Below are 21937 nucleotides of genomic sequence, written 5' to 3' on the forward strand. Positions count from 1 at the left end.
CAGGGATTCAAGCAGAACAGTGGAGATGGCTTGTTTCTGCTCTGCGTTGTGTCTGCTAGGGCTAGAAGGTCCAAGAAAGCTCCTTCACTCACTCACATGCCTGGTACCTCTGCTAGAATGTCTGGAATGGTTTGGGGCTGGCTGCAATGGCTCAACTGGGAAAATGAGCAGGCTGTGCTTCTCCCTATTGACTTGTTTCTTTGACTCTTCTCTGTTGTTTTAGGACCTCTTCCTTTCCACTTGCTCCCTTCTTGTGGTTTTTTCACATGCTTTCTCCAGCAAGACTCAAATGGTGACTATAGACTCCTAAGAGCATGAGTTAAAAAGATCAGGTCTTCTTAAGACTTAGGCTCAGATGGCCAGGCGTGGTGGCTCACACCTGTAATCCCAGCACTTTGGGAGGCTGAGGCAGGCAGATCACCTGAGGTCAGGAGTTCGAGACCAACACAACCAACATGGTGAAATCCTGTCTCTACTGAAAATACAAAGATTAGCCAGGTGTGGTGGTGCAGGCCTGTGGTCCCGGCTGCTTGAGAGGCTGACGCAGAAGAATCGCTTGAACCTGGGAGGTGGAAGCCGCAGTGAGCTGAGATCCCGCCACTGCACTCCAGCCTGGGTGACAAAGAAAGATGTTGTTTCAAAAATAGAAAAAGAAAAAACTTAAGCCCAGAAAAAAGCACAACATTATTATTACTATGTTTAAACTAAGCTGTTTAAGTTTATAGAACAGTGGAATAGAAAGTACAAAGGGTTCCTGTACAATGCCTCCACCCTGCCCAGCCACAGTTTTCTCTATTATTAACATCTTGCATTATTGTGGTACATTTGTTACATCTGATGAATCCATATGATATCTGATTATTAACTAAAGTCCATAGTTTACATTAAATTCACCCTTTGTGTCACATAGTCCTATGGGCTTTGACAAGTGTATAATGACTTCTATCCACCATTAATTAGAGTCATACAGAAAAGTTTCACTGCCCTAAATTTTCCCTGTGCTCCACCTATTTATCCCTTCCCAATCCATTTCCATTACTTTGTGAAAGTTGCAGTTACTAGGAAGAAATCACTTTTGTCAGACCCAGACAAATCAGGTCTGGGAAGACCCAAAGGAGAGGAGACTCATGCTGACACGTCTAAGAGAAGAACTGTTTCAAAGGACTTTCTAAAACCTCTTGCTCATCCTTCATGCATCTCCTGTTTTGATAAGGTTTATTACCAGAAATTCTTTATGATGCACTAATTCAGACAAGATGTTCTTAGAGGAACACTTTCCCAGCATCTCCAACAATGAACTAACAACAACTCCAGCTTTGAACCTCTGGAACAAATGAACCCAATTTCTAAGTGGCTTATGAAAATCTCTTTTTGCTAAAAAGCTTCCTTTAACCTTCCCTCTTTGAATGCACTGGTGGCTTGCCATTCCATGCATTCCAGGCTGTAACATATTTAAAGAATAGTTTTCTCTAGTGTGTATGTGTTTATTTTTTAGGCTGACACCTTAAACCCTTGGCAACTACTGATTTTTGTATGCTCTCTATAGTTTTGTCTTTTCCAAAATGTAACATAGTTTGAATCACACCATATGTAGCCATACGTTGGCTTCTTTCACTTAAAAATATGAATTTAAAGTTTCTCCATATCTTTTCATGGCTTGATGGATCATTTTTTTAGTGCCGAATAATACTCAATTGTGTGGATGTACCACAGTTTGTTTACCTGTTCAACTATTAAAGGACATTTTTGTTAGTTCCAATTTTTGACAATAAATAAAGCTTCCATAAACACTTGTGTGCAGGTATTTGTGTGGCATAAATTTAAACTTATTTGGGTGGATATGAATTTCAACCTATTCAGGTAAATACCTAGGAATGCGATTGCTGGATTGCATGGTAACACTATGATTGGGTTTGTTAAAGAGTTTGGCAAGCTGGGGCCAAGTTGGCTGAATAGAAACAGCTCTGGCCTTCAGCTCCCAGCGAGACTAATGCAGAATGTGGGTGACTTCTGCATTTCCAACAGAGGTACACAGTTCATCTCATCGGGATTGGCTAGGCGATGGGTGCAATCCACTGAGAGCAAGCCCAAGCAAGTTGCACATCACTTCACCTGGGAAGTGCACGGAGTTGGGGGCTTTGCTCCCTCAGCCAAGGGAAGCGGTGAGGGACTGTGCTACCCAGCAGGGGTACAATGCTTTTCCCATGGATTTTTGCAATCTATGAATCAGGAGATTCCCTCGTAAGCCTACACCACTAGGGCCCCAGGTTTCAAGCACAAAACTGGGTGGCTGGGCAGGCACTGAGCTGCAGGAGTTTTTACATACTCTAGCGGTGCCTAGAACTCCAGTGAGACGGGAGAACAGTCCACGCCCATGGAAAGGGGGCTGAAGACAGGGAGCCAAGCAGTCTCACTCGGTGTATCCCACTCCCATGGAGGCCAGTAAGCCAAGCACCCCGGCTTGAAATCCCCATGATCAGCACAGTAGTCTGGAATCTTCCTGGGATGATCGAGTTCCCAGGGGGTGGGGGAGGGGGGAGGGGCGACCACTATTACTGTGGCTTTAGTAGGTGGTTTTTCCCTGATATTGCTAAGGGGACTGGGAGGTTTGGACTTGGTGGAATTCCCCACAGTGTAGCAAAGTGGCTGTGTCCAGACTGCTTCTCTAGATCCCTCCTCACCAGGCAGGGCATCCCTGCAGGAAGTCCACCAGCTCCAATAAGGAGCTTATAGACAGAACTCTCATCTCCCTGGGACAGAGCACCTGTGGGGAGGGGTGGCCATGGTTTCAGGTTCAGCAGACTTAATCTTTCCTGCCTGCTGGCTCTGAAGAGATCGGCTGAATCTGATGAGGGGGGCTCCTCCAGCACAGAACACCAGCTCTGCTAAGATACAGACTGCTTCCTCAAGAGGGTCCCTGACCCCATGCCTCCTGTCTGGGTGAGACCTCCCAACAGGGGTTGGCAGACACCTCATACAAGATAGCTCTGGCTGGCTTCAGGTCGGGCCTCTCTGGGACGAAGCTTCCAGAGGAAGGAGCAGGCAGGAATCTTTGCCATTCTGAAACCTCTGCTGGTGATATACAGGCCAACAGGGTCTGGAGTGGACCCCCAGCAAACTACAGCAGACCTGCAGAAGAGGGGCCTGACTGTTAAAAGAAAAACAAACAGAAAGCAACAACAACAACATCAACAAAAAAGACCCCACAAAAGCCCCATCCAAAGGTCATCAGCCTCAAAGATCAAAGGCAGATAAATCCATGAAGATGAGGAAAAACCACCACAAAAACGATGCAAATCCCAAACCAGAATGCCTCTTCTCCTCCAAATGATTGCAACACATCTCTAGCAGGGACACAGAACAGGCCTGAAGCTGAGATGAAGGAATTGACAGAAGCAGGGTTTAGAAAGTGGGTAATAATTGGGTAATAATGAATTTCACTGAGCTAAAGGATTATGTTCTAACCCAATGCAAAGAAGCTAAGAACCATATAAAAGATTACAGGAGGTGGTTAACCAGAATAATCAGTCTAGAGAGGAACATAAATGACCTCATGGAGGTGAAAAACACAACATGAGAACTTCATGATGCAAACACGAAGTATCAATAGCCAAATCGAACAAGTAGAAGAGAGAATATCAGTACTTGAAGACTATAAGCACTGATATTCTCTTGCTGAAATAAGGCAGGCAGACAAGATTAGAGAAAAAGGAATGAAAAAGAATGAACAAAACCTCCAAGAATTATGAGACTATGTAGAAAGACCAAACCTGTGACTGACTGGAGTACCTGAAAGATGGGGAGAATGGAACCAAATTGGAAAACACACTTCAGGATATCATCCAGGAGAATTTCCCCAACCTAGAAAGACAGGCCAATATTCAATTTCAGAAAATCCAGAGAACCCCAGTAAGATACTCCATGAAAAGATCTACCCCAAGACACATAATCATCGGATTTTCCAAGGTTGAAATGAAGGAAAAAATGTTAAAGGGAGCAAGAGAGAAAGGCCAGGTCACCTACAAAGGGAAGCCCATCAGACTAACAGTGGACCTCTCAGTAGAAACTCTGCAAGCCAGAAGAGATTCGGGACTAATGTTCAACATTCTTAAATAAAATAAATTCCAACCCAGAATTTCATATCTGGCCAAACTGAGCTTCATAAATGAAGGAGAAATAAAATATTTTTCAGACAAGCAAATGCTGAGGGATTTTGTCACCACCAGGCCTGCCTTGCAAGAGTTCCTGAAGCAAGCACTAAACATGGATAGGAAAAACTGTTACCAGCCACTACAAAAACACACTGAAGTACATAGACCAATGACACTATGAAGCAACTACATTAGCAAACCTGTAAAATTAACTGGCCAGCATGATGATGGCAGGATGAAATTCACACATAACAATATGAACTTTAAATGTAAATGGGTTAAATGCCCCAATTAAAAGACACAGAATGGCAAGCTGGATACAAAGACAAGACCCATTGGTGTGCTGTATTCAAGAGACACATCTCATGAGCAAAGATGCACATAGACTCAAATAAAGGGTTGCAGGCAAATTTACCAAGCAAATGGAAAGCAGAAAAAAGCAGAGGCTGCAATCCTAGTTTCTGATAAAATAGACTTTAAACCAACAAAGGTCAAAAAAGACAAAGAAGGGCATTACATAATGTTAAAGGGCTCAATTCAACAAGAAAAGCTAACTATCCTTAAAATATATGCACCTAGTACAGGAACACCCAGATTCATAAAACAAGTTCTTAGAGACCTACGAAGAGACTTAGACTTCCACACAATAATAGTGGAAGACTTTAATACCCCATTGCCAGTATTAGACAAATCATTGAGAGAGAAAGTTAGCAAATATATTCAGGACTTGAACTTACTTCTAGACCAAGTGAAGCTGATAGATACCTACAGAACTCTCCACCCAAAAACAATAGAATATACATTTTTTTGGTGCCACATGACACTTACTCTAAAATTGATCACATAATTGGAAGTAAAACACTCCTCAGCAAACACAAAAAAACTGAAATCTTTTGTCTCTCAGACCACAGTGCAATCAAATTAGAACTCAAGATTTAAAAGCCCACTCAAAACCACACAACTACATGGAAATTGAACAACCTGCTCCTGAATGACTCCTGGGTAAATAGTGAAATTAAGGCAGAAATCAAGAAGTTCTTTGAAACCAATGAAAACAAAGAGATAATGTATCAGAATCTCTGCGATGCAGCTAATGCAGTGCTAAGAGGGAAATTTATAGCACTAAATACCCACATCAAAAAGCTAGAAAGATCTCAAATCAACTCCTTAACATCACAAGTAAAAGAACTAGACAACCAAGAGCAAACAAACCCCAGAGCTAGCAGAAGACAGGAAATAACCAAGGTCAGAATGGAACTGAAGGAGATAGAGACACGAGTAACCCTTCAAAAAAATCAATGAATCCAGGAGCTTGTTTTTTGAAAAAATTAATAAAATAGACCATTAGTGAGACTAATAAAGAAGAAAAGAGAGAGGATTCAAAAAACACAGTCAGAAACCATAAGGGAGATGCCACCACTAGCCCCACAGAAGTACAAACCATCAGAGAATACTATAAACACATCTATGCAAATAAACTGAAAAATCTAGAAGAAAAGGAAAAATTCCTGGACAAACACACCCTCCCAAGACTGAACCAGGAAGAAGTTGAATCCCTGAATAGACCAGTAACAAGTTCTGAAATTGAGGCAGAAATCAAGAAGCTTACCAACGAAAAAAGCTCAGGTCTAGGTGGATTTATCACTGTGTTCTACCAGAGGTACAAAGAGGAGCTGGTACCATTTCTTCTGAAACTATTCCAAACAATTGAAAAGGAGGGACTCCTCTCTAACTCATTTTATGAGGCCAGCATCATCTTGATACCAGAACCTGGCAGAGATACAACAATAAAAAAGAAAACTTCAGGCCAATATCTCTGATGAACATTAATGCAAAAATCCTCAATAAAATACTGGCAAACCAAATCCAGCAGCAATCAAAAAGCTTCTCCACCATGATCAAGTTTGCTTCATCCCCGGGATGCAAGGCTGGTTCAACATATGCAAATGTAATTCATCATGTAAGCAGACCTAAAGGCAAAAATCACGTGGTTACCAATAGAAGCAGAAAAGGCCTTTGATAAAATTCAACATCCTTTCATGTTAAAAACTCTCAATAAACTAGCTATTGAAGGAACATACCTCAAAATAATAAGAGCCTTTTATGACAAACCCACAGCCAATATCATACTGAATGGACAAAAGCTGGAGGCATAGCCCTTGAAAACTGGCATAAGACAAGGATGCCCTCTCACCACTTTTAGTCAATGTATTGTCAGAAGTTCTGGCCAAGGCAATCAGGAAAGAGAAAGAAATAAAGGTTATGTAAATAGGAAGAGAGGAAGTCAAATTGTGTTTGTTTGCAGATGACATGATCCTATATCTAGAAAACCCCATCATCTCAGCCCAAAAGCTTCTTAAGCTGATAAGCAACTTTAGCAAAGTCTCAGGATACAAAATCAATGTGCAGAAATCACAAGCATTCCTATACACCAACAACAGACAAGCAGAAACCGAAATCATGAATGAACTCCCATTCACAATTGCCACAAAGAGAATAAAATACCTAGGAATACAGATAACAAGGGAAGTGAAGGACCTCTTTAAGGAGAAATATAAACCACTGCTCAAGGAAATCAGAGAGGACACAAGGAGATTAAAAAACATTCCATGGTCATGGATAGGAAGAATCAATATTGTGAAAATAGTCATACTGCCCAAAGCAATTTATAGATTCAATGCTATTCCCATCAAACTACCATTGACATTCTTCACAGAATTAGAAAAAACTATTTTAAAGTTTATATGAAACCAAAAAAGACCTTGCATAGCCAAGACAATCCTGAGAGAATGAACAAAGCTGGAGCTCATGGTACCTGACTTCAAACTGTACTACAAGGCCACAGTAACCCAAACAGCATGGTACTGGTACAAAAACAGCCACATAGACCAATGGAACAAAATAGAGAACTCAGAAATAAAACTGCACATCTGCAAACATCTGATCTTCAATCAACCTGACAAAAACAAGCAGTGTGGAAAAGAGTCCCTATTTAATAAATGGTACTGGGAGAACTGGTTAGCTATATGCAGAAAATTGAAACTGGTTCCCTTTCTTACACCTTATACAAAAATTAACTCAAGATAGATTAAAGACTTAAATGTAAAATCCAAAACTATAAAACCCTGGAAGAAAATCTAGGTGATACTATTCAGGACATAGGCATGGGTGAAGACTTTATGATGAAATCACCAAAAGCAATAGCAACAAAAGCAAAACATGACAAATGGGATCAAATCAAACTAAAGAGCTTCTGCACAACAAACAAAACTATCAGCAGGGTGAACAGACAACCTACGAGAGGGGAGAAGATTTTTGCAACCTGTCCATCTGACAAAGGTCTAATATCCAGAATCTATGAGGAACTTCAGCAAATTTATAAGAAAAAAAACAAACAACCCCATTAAAAAGTGGGCAAAACATATGAACAGACACTTCTCAAAAAAAAAAAAAAGACATACATGTGGTCAAAAAACACAAAAATAGCTCATCATCACTGATCATTAGAGAAATGCAAATCAAAACTACAATAAGAAACCATCTCACGTCGGTCAGAATAGCAATTATTAAAAAGTCAGAAAACAACAGATGCTGGCAAGGTTGTGGAGAAATAGGAATGCTTTTACACTGTTGGTTGTAATGTAAATTAGTTCAACCATTGTGGAAGACAGGGTGGTGATTCCTCAAAGATTTAGAACCATAAATACCATTTGACCCAGCAATCCCATTACTGGATATATACCCAAAGGAATATAAATCATTCTATTATGAAGATTCATGCACACATATGTTCATTGCAGCAATATTCACAATAGCAAAGACATGGAATCAACCCAAATACCCATCAATGATAGACTGGATAAAGAAAATGTGGTGCATATATACCACAGAATACTATGCAACCATAAAAAGGAATGAGATCATTTCCTTTTCAGGGACATGGTTGAAGCTGGAAGCTGTTATCCTCAGCAAATTAACGCAGGAGCAGAAAACCAAAGACCTCATGTTTTCACCTATAAGTGGGAGCTGAACAGTGAGAACACATGGACACAGGGAGGGGAACAACACTTACTGGAGCCTGTTGGGGGAGGGCAGGAGTGGGAGAGCATTAGGGAAAAAAGCTGATACATGCTGGGCTTAATACCTAGCTGATAGGTTGATAGGTTTAGCAAACCACATGGCATATGTTTACCTGTGTAACAAACCTGCACTTCTTGCACATATAACTCAGAACTAAAAGCCAATAAAAAATATAAAAAATTACATAAAAAGGTAATAAAACATAAAAACCCAATAAACATAAAAATCCATTAAAAAACCAATAAAACATCAAGAAAACAATAAAAAAGAGATTGCCAAACTGTGTTTCAAAGTGGCAGTATGATTTTGCATCCCTCCCAATAACACCCCAATAACAAGTGAGAGTTCATGTTGCTCTGTATCCTCAGCAGCATTTGGTGTTGTCAGAGCTTTGGATTTTAGCCATTCAAATAGACATAATGGTATCTCAGTGTTGTCTTAATTTGAAACTCCCTAAGGATATATAATGTTTAACACCTTTTCATATGCTTATTTTCCATTCATATGTCTCTTTTTGTGAGGTATCTGTTCAGATGTTTTGCTAACTTTTTTATTGGGTTGTTTGTTTTCTTATTGTTGAATTTTGAGTTTCTTGCTTGTTTTGGATACAAATCCTCTATGTGATGTGTATTGTGCAAATATTTTCTCCTAGTCTGTGGGATTGTCTTTTCATTCTCTTAACAGTGTCTTTTGTATCACAGAAGTTTCTAATTTTAATTAAGTCTAACATCAACTTTTTCTTTCTTGGATCATTCTTTGGGTGTTGTATCTAAAAACTCATCAAGAAACCTAAAGTCACCTAGATTTTTTCACAGATCATTTTCTAGAAATTTTATAGCTTTGGATTTCACTTTCAAGTCCATGGTCATTTTTGAGTTAATTTTTGTAAAAGGTATAAGGTTAGTGCCTAGATTGATTTTTTTTTTTTTTTTTGTATGTGGTTGTCCAGTTGTTCCAGAATTACTTGTTGAAAAGACTATCCTTTCTCCGGTGAGTTTGCTCTTTGTCAAAGATCAGCTGACTATACTTGTTTAGGTCTCGTATTAGTCTGTTCTCACATGGCTGTAAAGAACTACCTGAGACTGGGTAATTTATGAAGAAAAAAAGACTTAAGTGGCTCACAATCCTGTGGACTGTACAGGAAACATGGCTGGGAGGCGTCATGAAACTTCTGATCATGGTGGAAGGTGAAGGTGAAGTAAGCATATCTTATCGTGGCAGAGCAGGAGAGACAGAGCCAAGACAGAAGTGATACATACTAAAAACAAACAAACAAACAAACAAGAAAACAGATTTCATGAGAACTTTATCATGAGATAGCACTAGGGGAATGGTGCTAAGCCATTAGAAAACACCCCCACGATCCAATCACCTCCCTCTAGACTTCACCTCTAACAATGGGGGATTACAGTTCAACATGAGATTTGGGTGGGGACACAGAGCCAAACCATATCAGGTCTATTTCTGGGATTTTTTTTTCTATTCTATTGATCCATTTGTCCATTCCTTCACCAATAACACACATGTCTTGATTAATATAGCTTTATAGTATGTTTTGAAGTCAGGTAGTAACTGCCCTCTACCAAAAAATACTTTCCTTTTTTCTATAATATTATGTTGGTTAGTCCGAGTTTTTTGCCTTTCTATATAAATTTTAGAATTAGCTCTCAGATATCCACAAAGCAATTTGCTGGGACCCTGATTAGGAATATGTTGAATCTATAAACAAATTGGAAAGAAATGACATCGTAACATGATTGAATGTTCTTATCCATGAACATAAAATATCATTCCATTTATTTAGATCTTTGATTTCTTTGATCAGAATTTTGCAGTTTTCTTCATCTAGGTCTTACACATACTTTGTTAGATTTGTATCTAAGTAGTTCTTTTTGGGGATGCTGATATAAACAGTGCTAAGTTTTCAATTTCAAATTCCAGTTGTACATTGCTAGTATACAGGAAAGCAATTGACTTTTGTATATCGACAAAACATTATTTTTGACACATTCTAATGTTTAAAACAGGTAAGGACACTGCACAAGGTATAAATATTCAGAGGTTCATTGGGATCAACAAATGGAGGAGACCACCAAATTGGAGAGGTAATTTATACACACAAAACTATTAAAGAACCACAAGAACCTCCTTCCGTTCATTGTCTAACTGTGTGGTGCTGACTTCAGTCCTACAAGAAATATTTAAAGTAAATTTTAGTGTGAGCAGAGGGAGGCTTTGTGGATGAAATCTAAAAAGACTAGTGCCAACCTCCAAGTCCTCCCCATGCTCAGAGAGCTAAGACTTGCAAGCTTCTCCCCAGTAGCTTCTTGACTGTGTATCTTGACTTTGTTAATGTCAATATCCTGGTTGTGACTATGTACTACAGCTTTGCAATATGTTACCATTGTGAGAAACTGACTAAACAGTACACAGCATCTCTGTATTAATTTTCACAATGGCACCTGAGTGCATCTTCAATTTTACCTCAAAATAAAAAGCTTAATTTAAAATAAAACACATTTCTCCATAAGATCCTCTGGAAAAAAAAGGAAAAAAATACCCGCCCATATTGACATATAATTGATTGAAACGCTCAAATCAGTCAGTTCAGTCAATTTTGACACTAATACATGCATGCATGTAACCCATTCCCCTACCAGAAAATGAAACATTTCTATTGCTACAGAAAGCTTCTTCTAACCGTTTCCAGTCAACCCTCTCCAAAGAGCAATGACCACCAATCTGGTTTTCATATTCATGTGTTATATTTGCTAAAAAGTGTCTACTTCTTTGTGTCCTGGCCTCTCTCACTCAGCATGATACTTTTTATATTTGTCTATGTTGTTGTGTGCATCAGTAGTTTGGGGCTTTTTAATGCTGTGTATGTTCCATTGTATGGATGCAACGGAGTTTATTCATGCTTTTTCTTCTTGATGGATATCCAACGTGTGGCCCTTATGTCTATCACAATTCTTGTAGAAGGCTTATTGTGGACATGTGCCATTTCTCTTAGCCTGTGGCTTGCTTAGTTTCTTAACTGCATCTCTTGATGAGTTTTATAGTTTTTTTTTTTTAATAAATAGCCCTTTTTCTTTTAGTTTGTTTCAAGTAGCAGCTTCCTCTTGATTACCTGAGGAAAATTCTCCAACTGTGTAGACGAAAGTAACGAGGCCTATGCAAGTCTTGAAGCATCCACCCTTCCTGTACTTAGAATTGTTCATTGTAGTTGAAAGGCTCTTTGAAGGAATTGCTAGGTCATAGGGTAGATGTATATTTCACTTTTTAAGAATCTGGCAGTTTTCTAAAGTGGTTGAACACTGTAGTAGTGTTCTGGTTGGTCCATATCTTTGTCTACATTTGGTGTAGTCAATCTTTCTTCTTTCCTCATTCTAATGGTTGTGAAGTGGAATGTCTGTGTTTTTTTAATTCGCACTTCTCTGCTGACTAATAATGTTGGACACATTGTTATGTGCTTATTGACCATTCATATGCATTCTTTAGTGAAGTGCCTGTATAAATATTTTGCCTATTTATGTTTAACTTTTTGAGTTGTATTTTTTTGTGCATTCTGTATACAAATACTTTTTTTAGGTCTGCATTGTGAATGTTTTCTCCCAGCCTGTGGCTTGCTTAGTTTCTTAACTGCATCTCTTGATGAGTTTTATAGATTTTATTTTTTAAATAAATAGCCTGTTTTCTTTTAGTTTGTTTCAGGTAGCAGATTCCTCTTGATTTACCTGAAGAAAATTTTCCAAGTGAATAAAGGTCTATGCAAGGCTTGAAGCATCCATACTTCCTGTACTTAGAATTGTTCATTGTAGTTGAAAGGCTCTCTCTCTACCTCCTGAAAAATAAAAGAGAAGCATTGTTGATGGTTTTTCTTGGGTCTGTGCTTCATGTTTTCCATTTCATTGCATATCTGGGTCTCTATCAAGAGCTAGTCTGACTAATGGAAAGTGCTCTGGGTGTTGTTTTAAAAATTCTTTGTTTTTACAGGACATGACTGCTTTTGGAAGAATTGCTTTATGTCTGGGAAAGTAAGAATTACGGCATCTTATCGAAAAATACTGTGTCTTTGAAAATGTCCTGTCAGAAAATTGTGAAACTTTTGCAAAAAATGGAAGTTGGTTGTAGTGATCACATTCCAAGGATCTGAGAATCCTGGTAGGTGGGAACATTGCAAATCACAGTAAAATGCGGTTGCTAGCATATCCTTCTCACTTTACATTACTGATAATGTGTGGCTCCAGCCTTTGCAGGTAGTCAGTGAGGAAGCCTTTTGTCTGTTCTTGATCACTTCCTTTTGAATTTTCCAAATTGCCACTCTGAATACTCATCTCTTGCCTCATCCCAACCTAAAACACAACCCCTAACATCATAAAAAGATGCTCAGTTCAGTTTAGCAAATGGGAATTGAGTGCTTACTAAATGCCAGGAACTTAGCAAAAAGCACAATACTTGTCCATGAGAAATTGACAATCTAGGCAAAACTTTGAAATCTCCCATATAAAAATATATTTAAATATGTATCCAAACTTCTCTACTCTTATGTTTGGAAAGAGTTGTCTTTCATTTTGGGGAAAGTTGACTCTTCCACCTGCATTGTTCTTGCTCTCTTAGTCTCTCTGGGAAGCTTTTCTCCATCAATTGTCCCATTTCTTATCTATAACAGCAGGCAACTGTGGTCCATTTTCTTCCCTTTAACATACAAATTTAGCATAGAGCTTAATGTTGAGCTGCCTTATAGACTTTTCTTAATTCTTGTGTTTGGATCAAAGAAATGTAAGCAAATATAAGTATTTACCACAATCTCTCAAGAAAATGCCAAAGAGGTAAGGTTGTCAGATAAAATACAGAACACCCAGTTAAATTTGAATTTCAGGTAAACAGTGAATACTTTTTTTCATATAAATATGCCCCATATGTAGTATAAATCTGTCCCATACAATATTTGGGATATACTTATAAAAATATTCATAATTTTTCTGAAATTCAAATTTAACTGGTCATCCTGTATTTTTATTTGCTAAATTTTGCAATCCTACAAGGAAGAATGACATCCATAATGCAAGTAAAAACTCCTGAAAGTCATCATTCTCTACCCTTTTCTATCTCACTCACATAGGGCAGATGTTCCCAGAGTCTTCTTTATACCCACTCCCACCCCAAGCTCCCAAGAACAGCTAGTGCTGTCTAAACAGATTCCTCTTTGTCCAATTTTGCTCTTAAAGAGTCTGCTAGAATATCTTGATTCCACAGTAAATTTTTTTCTTTTCCCTTTTGTCCCACACCTTCCCTTTACCCATCACCCCTAATTGTATTAGTTCGTTTTCACACTGCTGTAAAGAATACTACCTGAGACTTGGTAATTTATAAAGGAAAGAGGTTTAATTGACTCTCAGTTCCACATGGCTGGGGAGACCTCAGGAAACACAATCATGGCAGAAGGGGAAGCAGGAACATCTTACATGGAGGCAGGTTAGAGAGAGAGAGAGAGAGCAAAGCGGGAAGGGCCCCTTATAAAACCATCAGGTCTCATGAGAACTCACTCACTATCGTGAGAACAGCACAGGGGAAACCATCCCCATGATCCAATCACCTCCCACCTGGTCCCTTCCTCAACACATGGGGATTATGGGGATTACAATTCGAGAGGAGATTTGGGTGGGGACACAGAGCCAAACCATATCACTAATGAAACCACAGAGGTGGTCTTGGATCTTCAGCTCTTGTGATCTCCTTCTTCTGAGAGGGCAGGGGAAGGAGTCACATTGTGAATACACATTGTCCATTGCTTTTCCCTGTCAGAGTAGGGTAAAGTCATGCTTAACAGGATTCTTCAACTTGGCTTCCTCTAACATCACCTATATCATGACTTAACTTTACTGCCAAACTCTGGGAAAGGGTGTGTTCTTCTCTAGTGTGTTCTATGATGCACTGCAGCCTAGATTTTTCCCTCAGTACTCTACTAAAGCAACTTCTGCTAAGATTACTTATTCCCCCAGATTGCCTCCAGGTTCTTCCTTGAAATCCTCCTCCTCCTCTAACTTGTGACAAGGGCCATCAGTTACTGGTGATGTAAGTGTCCTACCCAAGACAAGGCGGGTGGCTGGGGGCAGTAGTCAGTCCATCCTCTGCTCTCCAGCCTATGATCACTGTCCTAGGTTATGAAGTCCCTAATAAATAACTCCCCTCATCTCACCTAAGTCCTGAAAAAATGAAGATAAAGTCAAATAAATCAGGCAGACAGAGAATAAAAATATATATTGCATAATGATAGGTTGGAGGCTGGGGATTAGGCATGAGCCAATAATAGGTTTTCTAATTCTTTGACTTACAACCTAGTCACAGGGATTACTGGAGTTTCAAAATCAGGCTTGGCCCTAGGAAAACCTAGGGCAGAAGGAATAGATGAGAATCCATACTTCCTTTGGACGCTTGGCTCCCTATGAAAACAAAACAACAAAACAAAACAAAACTTGAGGGCATTTCCTCTCCAAACCCATCAACATAGGTTAGATGTGTTAGATGCCTTTGTTAGTCACTTCATATTCTGCCACCCTACCTCTTAATCTAGCTGTTGCTGAGGCCACCAGTTCTGCATAGGTTTTAAATAACTTTGTGCATTGCAATCTGGCAGCACTTCCTCTCACACCTTTCTTCCAGCTCCAGGGCTTTGTGATGATGCTTTGGTGTGAATGTGCATACTTGACACTCAAGTGCGATCTGAGTTAACACCCATGGGACCTTCCTTGACCAATGGGGATACAAGCCTGTAGATATATGCTTCCTCTCTTCTTCCTCTGGGTGGATAGCTCTGAGGCACATTTTGTAAGATTCCTCCAAAAGTCCACGGATTCAGGTACCAGTGGCCAATTTTGTAAGAATTGTATTAACTTTCTTTCCATCTCTGTTCCACCCCTCTTTCTCTTCTGCTTTTATTCCCTGACACCACTTCCTAAATAAACTACATGCATGTGAGCCTTTATCTAGGACTCTGCTTTCAGGGAATCCAGGCTAAGACATTGGGGAGCAGGAGTAAATTTGAGGATAAAGAGAGGCAAAGAGTGTTATGCTAATAGATGTCCTTCCAACTGGAAGGAAAAATCAGAAATAAGTATTTCCTCTCCGACAGGGAAAATAACAGGAATACAATCTAGATCAAAGGCATAAAAAGACCTTCTTTGATGACCCCAATGCTTAGACAGAAAAAAAAGAAAAGCTAAGAAATTCAACCCCCTTTTTACGGAATCTAAAGAGAGATGAAAACAAAGTCGAAAGGTAGAAGATCAGCCCTAATAGTAGATATGAGTTTTTAAGCCCTGAAAGCCCCCAGCTGGAATTGACTCATGTCAGAAAACATGTGCTCTGAGCAGAAAAAGACGGGACAGATTTGAGATCCCTTTTAGTTCTGTATAATTGGTTGTGTACAGTTATTTTACCTTGTGAGCAAAATGGGTATTAGGACTATAATTTTAGAACCATGTTTTCTGGTTCTCTTGTCTTATAGAATGGTTTAGTTTGAACTAAGAGAAGAAATATTGTGCACTGAAAATGAAGAGAAAATCACTGGCCATAAAGGAATTTCTTCTATCTTAAGTGCGGTGCAGTCTGCCATCATTGGTTGGCAGGGGTATCAACCTGGGGAGGCTGGGCTGTGGATTGCATGGTCAAGACTGGTCTTTAGGAAGCTGGGCTTTTCTCATAATACTGATTCTGCCTACTACACACCCCAAACATGATCTGTCTCTAACTCTCATTCCTACCTCTAATGTGTAATTTTTCTTCCCCACTCCTGAATCATGATTCAGCCTCTGCATTCACTTTAGGCAGGGCTGGCTTGTTGCTCCCACCAAGCTTTTAAACTGAAACCACAGAATAACTCTTGCTTGAGTTACTACTAACTCGATAACTCTTGTGTTTTTTTATGGGACAGGATTTACCTGCTAGTAGATTGCTGAAGCTCCACATAAAAACATATGCTCCATGCAAGAGAGCCCAGAAGATCTTGGGATGAGTGTTCCTCAGGCCAGGAAGCATCTGCCACAGCTGGGATCTTTCCTATTGAGTAGCTTTGCACCATGTGCACTGACACTGGAGATCCCTGGAATTTTGCGTATGGCACTGCCAACTTGTTGGGTTGATGGCAATCTCTTTGACAGACAGCTTGTTTTTCTTGAATAGAGGCCAGGCTTGTCAATGTTTTCCCTTAGTAAAACAGAAAGAGGTTAAGAACTGGGTGCAGGGCCTGGCATGGTGGTTCACGCCTGTAATCCCAGCACTTTGGGAGGCTGAGGTGGGTGGATCACGAGGTCAGGAGTTCGAGGCCAGCCTGACCAACATGATGAAACCCTGTCTCCACTAAAAATACAAAAATTAGCTGGGTGTGGTGGTGTGTGCCTATAATCCCAGCTACTCAGGAGGCTGAGGCAGGAGAATTGATTAAACCCAGGAGGCGGAAGTTGCAGTGAGCCAAGATCACACCACTGCACTCCAGCCTGTGAGACTCCATCTCAAAATAAATAAATAAATAGAAAAAGAACTGGGCGCTTCTCTGAAAAGCACTGGTCATCTTGAGAGTCTCTGGGGATCTCATTAAAAATTTTATTTTCATTTTTTAATTTTTTAAATAGAGATCAAGATCTCACTATGTTGCCCAGGCTGGCCTCAAACTCCTAGCCTCAAGTAACCCTCCCACCTTGGCCTTCCAAAGTGCTGGGATTACAGGAATGAGCCACCATGCTGGGCTCTGGGGATTTAAAGAAGCTCTCGATGGACTTAATTTTCAGGGCTGTACTTGCCAACCAGCAGGTGAAGAGCTGAATCACTAAGGACACAAATGAAAAGGGAGGGGCAAAATATGAAGGCTTTATATTTCCTTTTGAGGGACGCAGCTCCAGTCTAACTTGCCACACCTTGAACTTCACCACTGGAAAGCAACAAAGGTAAGAGAAATGTTTCTGTACTTTATTATCTCAGCTGTGCTTGTTGTCAAATGGGACAATAAATAAGAGTAAATCGTGGCATTTGGACAGGTTGCATAATGAACCAAATGAAGGGGCAACTTATTATTTAATTAGTATGACTTTTGCTGACCCCTTGAGAAATACATTAGCATACTTGGATGCCATTGATAGTGTGCATTTGAAAATCTTTGAGGCAGGCTGACTTGATTTCAGATCTTTGTTTAGTAAAATGGAACTCTATTGATATTTTCTACTTACTAATCTTCATTCAAAATACAAGCTAGTTATGCATGCTGTGGCCTCGGTGTATTGAAACACTTCTTAGCTCCTTAGAAGATCTTAACTTACTATGCTAGCCTTATTAATCACTATGTGTTGGAGAAAATTTCTTTCTTTTCCTGCTTCTCAGTTTCCTCTTATAGCTTTAAAATTAGTCTCCTAAGTAATATGTGTATTCTGTACATGCAGGTAAAATAACACGGTTTATGTTTATGTGAACATTGTGAAATTCCTACTACTTTTAGGAATGAGCATATGTGAAATTCACAAAGTTGTAGGGCAGAGAGTGAGAGTAATAGAGTAGCTCTGATTTAGGGAAGGAGAAGTAGGTGCTAGATAAGTGGTCAAGAGAGAAGAGTCTTGTGAAAGGGGAAGAATGTACATAGGGTATGGGACAGATTGTAAGATGCTGGGTCTTAGCCACCCTTGGAGATGTATTTCCCCCAAAAGGACAGAACCAGACCCTCCATCTGTTGCAGTCCTTTAGTGTCAGTATCCCTTCAGATAAGAAGTGTTCCCTTCCAAGCATATCCCAAATAGAGTTGTCTCTTCTGGAAATCCCTCTTAACCTCGAAGGGCTACTGTGACAGATATCCTTCTTTTCTTCGTTTCTGTCATAACAACTTCCAGATGACACACCTCATTTGCTTGAAGAAGATTTCTTTTTTCCAAGACACAGCCAACTTTCCCTTACCACATGAGTGGGCTGTTTTGGGGATCCATATAGATCTTTGATAAAATTCTGGATGACTCGGGACTTTTGCCTTCCAAGAGTTCTGCTTCCCTGAAATGGACTAGGCAGCATTAATTAGACTTGAAGTTGTAAAATATCCAGAATATTGGTTTCCCTAACAAGTACTGATTCCTGGGTGAATGTGGAAGACAGACAATTTCACAGATGAATTTTCTCTGCCCTTAAAGAATGTTCAATGTAGTGAGGAAGACCAACATATTAAATGAACCAAAATCTATAAATCCATCCATACACACCTCTGCACATGCAAAGACAATCACCCAGATGTAGAGGGTATTGTCAATAAAACTAGTTAAATATATGATTAACATAGAAACTCCATTGTGAAAGATCTCTGCAAACAGCTAGAAAGGTAGAATTTTTGAAAATGAATGAGGAAAGCCCATTCACTTTGGCACTACATTAATAATATAGTTAAAACTCCGTCTTGCCAATAAACAAAGTTCGTTTGATATTTAGCATGTCTATTGGCAAGACAGAGTTTTGATATTATTGATTAGAATTTGAATTATTCTAATTCAAACTATCATTAATACAAAGTTCATTTGAATTAATTACAATTATGTATTGCCAATGATTTCTGAGAAAAACCTGTACCTGAAGAATTCTTTCTTGGTACTATGAGCTCAATGTTTGAAGAGCTGTAAGATCCAACTGTGAAGTGAGGCGAACATCATCACTCACCCTGCAGGACTCAAGATTCTGAATAATACATGTATAGTACCTGGCACATACATGAACCCTGTAAGTTAGCCATTTCCTTTACAAAGAAACTCTTACACAGCTGTGTAAGGGAGTAGGTGTGCTGATGTTCATCATGGCACTGTTTGTGGTGGCATGAAGAAGGAAACCATTTCGGCATCTGTCATTGGCAAATGAATGTGCAAATGAATACGGGGAAGCAGAAGAATGCAGCAATTAGAAGGTACAGACTATATTCCCAGAATAACATGGATGAATCTTAAAAATATAGTGCTAAGTGAAAAGTATGTGAAAACTTGTATTTTTTTGTTTTGCTTTGTTTTGTTTTGAGACAGGGTCTTACTCTGTTTCCCAGGCTGGACTACAGTGGTGCAATCACTGCTCACAGCAGCCTTGACCTCCTGGGATGAAGCAATCCTCCCACCTTAGCCTCCTGAGTAGCTGGGACTGCAGGCGTGTGCCACTGTGACTGGCTATTTGTTTGATTTTTTTGTAGAGATGGGGTTTTCGCCACGTTGCCCAGACTGGCTTCAAACTCCTGGGCTCAAGGGATCCAACTGCCTCAGCCTCCCAAAGCTTATTTAAGTATTATCTAACATAACTTCATTTATGAAAATTTAAAAATGCATAAGATAAAGAAATCAATGTTTTACAGGAGCACATATAAATAAAAGAATATGCTTTAAACAAATTATAAGTGGTGTCTACGGTGGTAGAGAAGAAAGGAAATGAACTGGGTCAAAGGCCGTAAGTAAAGAAGAGTATGGCCTTGTAATCCAGTGATGGCTTATGCCAAGAACCAGAGCATGTGATGACCTCAACCTTGTATACTTGTGGTTATAAAAGAAGAAACAAACAAATAAACAGACTAATAAAAGTGTCTGGCACACAATAAGTGGCCTATCAGTGTATTCCAAACTCTTTTCTTAGGTGCTCTAGTAACTGCAGGGCTACAATAGTTATGATATGTGAATAGGTGATTTTATAACAACAACATGACATAAATTTAAGATAAATAAATTTACATTACATTCCAGAATACAATCCACTAGCTTACTTAATTCACTAAAATGCAGGACAGTGTGAAGAGCAACTGACCTGGATGTACTTCACGATTGGAAGTGCTTTCATTATTAAAGTAACTAAACAAAGGGCTGTCAAAGGCAGTGTTATTACCATACATAATACAGAGAGCTGTATTAAAATCACCTTGAAGGAAAACATCCTGTCAAAGATACATAATTGTATTTTAGCAAAATAAGATGAGTAAAACCCTTCTGTTATATTTTTTAAAAACTGTCAAGAGCAAAGAAAAGTGTAGTCCAGGCTTGGTGCTGTGTAACTGCTGGGTCCTATTACACTGTGCTGGGCTGTCTGAGAACTGGAATGCACAGCATCTATTCCTAATGATTATTTTAGGGCAACTGGTTTTGATTACAGGATTTGTGAATTTTCCTATATAAATGTCATGAGCCATTATTTTGAAAGTCCACAAGTGATATATATTCCCTTTTGGTCTCTCTCTGCCTGATGAAGGATTAAAAGCATGACATAAATGCCTAAATTGATGACAAACAAGGACATATCCCAGAGAACACATCTCCAGAAAGCTCAGCTCAGATATGTACTGACTGGAAATAAGATACATCGGTAACTAGGATAAATATGTATTGGCAGGGATATGTATTGGCCTTTGTCACAGTGTCCTACAGCATATATGCTTAGACTTGGATTCTAAAAGAGGGCAAAGCTGTAATCTGGAAGATGTGAGGTAAAAGAATCAAATATTTCTGTATCCCAGGTGGACTAAACAAGGGAATAATGTAACTATGCTACAGAAAGGTGAATGTGGAGTAAGTGGGCTAATTGGCCCTAGTGAACAAGGGTGTATAGAAAAACCCTTGAAGTGAGTTAGAATTCTTTCAGTTGCAAGTAATGAAAGACTCAACTAAAATGGCTTAAATAATAAGAAAAAAATATTATTTCACATGAAAAGAAATCTCAAGCTAGGGCAGATCCAGGATTGGGTAATCAATACACTCAATGGTGTGTTACTCGAGGACGCACGTTCTGTCTGTCCTTCCTTTCTGAAATCCTGGCTTATCCTCTTAGACTAGCTACCTCATGGACACAAAATAGCAGCTGCAGTAGTAGACACATGCAGATAACCCAACTGTGAGAGGAAGAAGAGGGCTGGTTTCCTCTTGTGGGTCTCTTCTTATAGGAAGCCTTTTCTAGAAGCCCTCCAGCAACCTCTCCTGTCTTTCTTGAAAGAATTATGGCACTTTCTGACTCCTACACTAGAAACTTGGGACATAGAATTTCCTCAATTGGCTTAGACTAATCCAGGCTTCCTCTTGGGGCCTGAGAAGGGTGAAGCCTCCTCTGAAGCACATGGCTGCATGAAATCTGCATCGAAGCAAGTTCTCTTAGCACAAAACAAGGGAGTGAACGGGAAGGGCTGAATGGTGGGCAATCAACTTTTTTTTAATATGCTGTCTGGGGAGAGAGAAGAAGAGAAGGAGAGAGATTTAGAAATTGATTATCAGAAAGGTGATACGAACTTCTGACTAGGTGACATGAAGACCCAACTCCATCATGAGCTATGTGGGGTGTGATCTCTGATTTCTCATCAAGGGGCATGCAAGGCTTCTAAGGCCACAGTCCTGCCTATCTTCAACCCCACTGCCCACCACTTTTGGACTCTTATTTCATGCATTTATAATATAAAATTTATCTTTCAGGTGTTTGAGTCTCTGCTCATGCTATTCCTTCTGACAGGAGTGCTCTTCTTACATGTATATACCTAGGTGATGCTTATTTCATTCTTCTAGAAGCAGCAGGGATATTCTCTCCTCCAGGAAGGCTAACTATAATTCTCAGTTTGGGTTTGTATCTCTCCTCTCTACTTGATTATGTGCAGACTAGCATATCACATAGTACTTATTGGATTGAAATTCTCTTCTTCATTTCTTCCTTCCACAAACATGTACTGGGTCACTACT

The 21937-nt window shown here is 39.5% G+C and overlaps 1 protein-coding gene across 2 annotated transcripts in view; it reads left to right on the plus strand.

Moving 5' to 3' along the window:
- SERPINB11 (serpin family B member 11) overlaps positions 1-21937 on the plus strand; it is a 40499-nt gene that overhangs the window by 2404 nt on the left and 16158 nt on the right. Inside the window, exon 2 of one of the 2 annotated variants that reach the window (XM_063653320.1) lies at positions 17021-17176. The gene's annotated coding sequence lies outside the window, so the exon portion shown is untranslated. Of the gene's footprint in view, positions 1-16662; positions 17177-21937 lie in introns of those variants that run through there. The other variant, XM_054461194.2, reaches the window with a different exon arrangement.

This window comes from Pongo pygmaeus, chromosome 17 (genome assembly GCF_028885625.2).
Source record: "Pongo pygmaeus isolate AG05252 chromosome 17, NHGRI_mPonPyg2-v2.0_pri, whole genome shotgun sequence".
Lineage (NCBI taxonomy): Eukaryota > Metazoa > Chordata > Mammalia > Primates > Hominidae > Pongo > Pongo pygmaeus.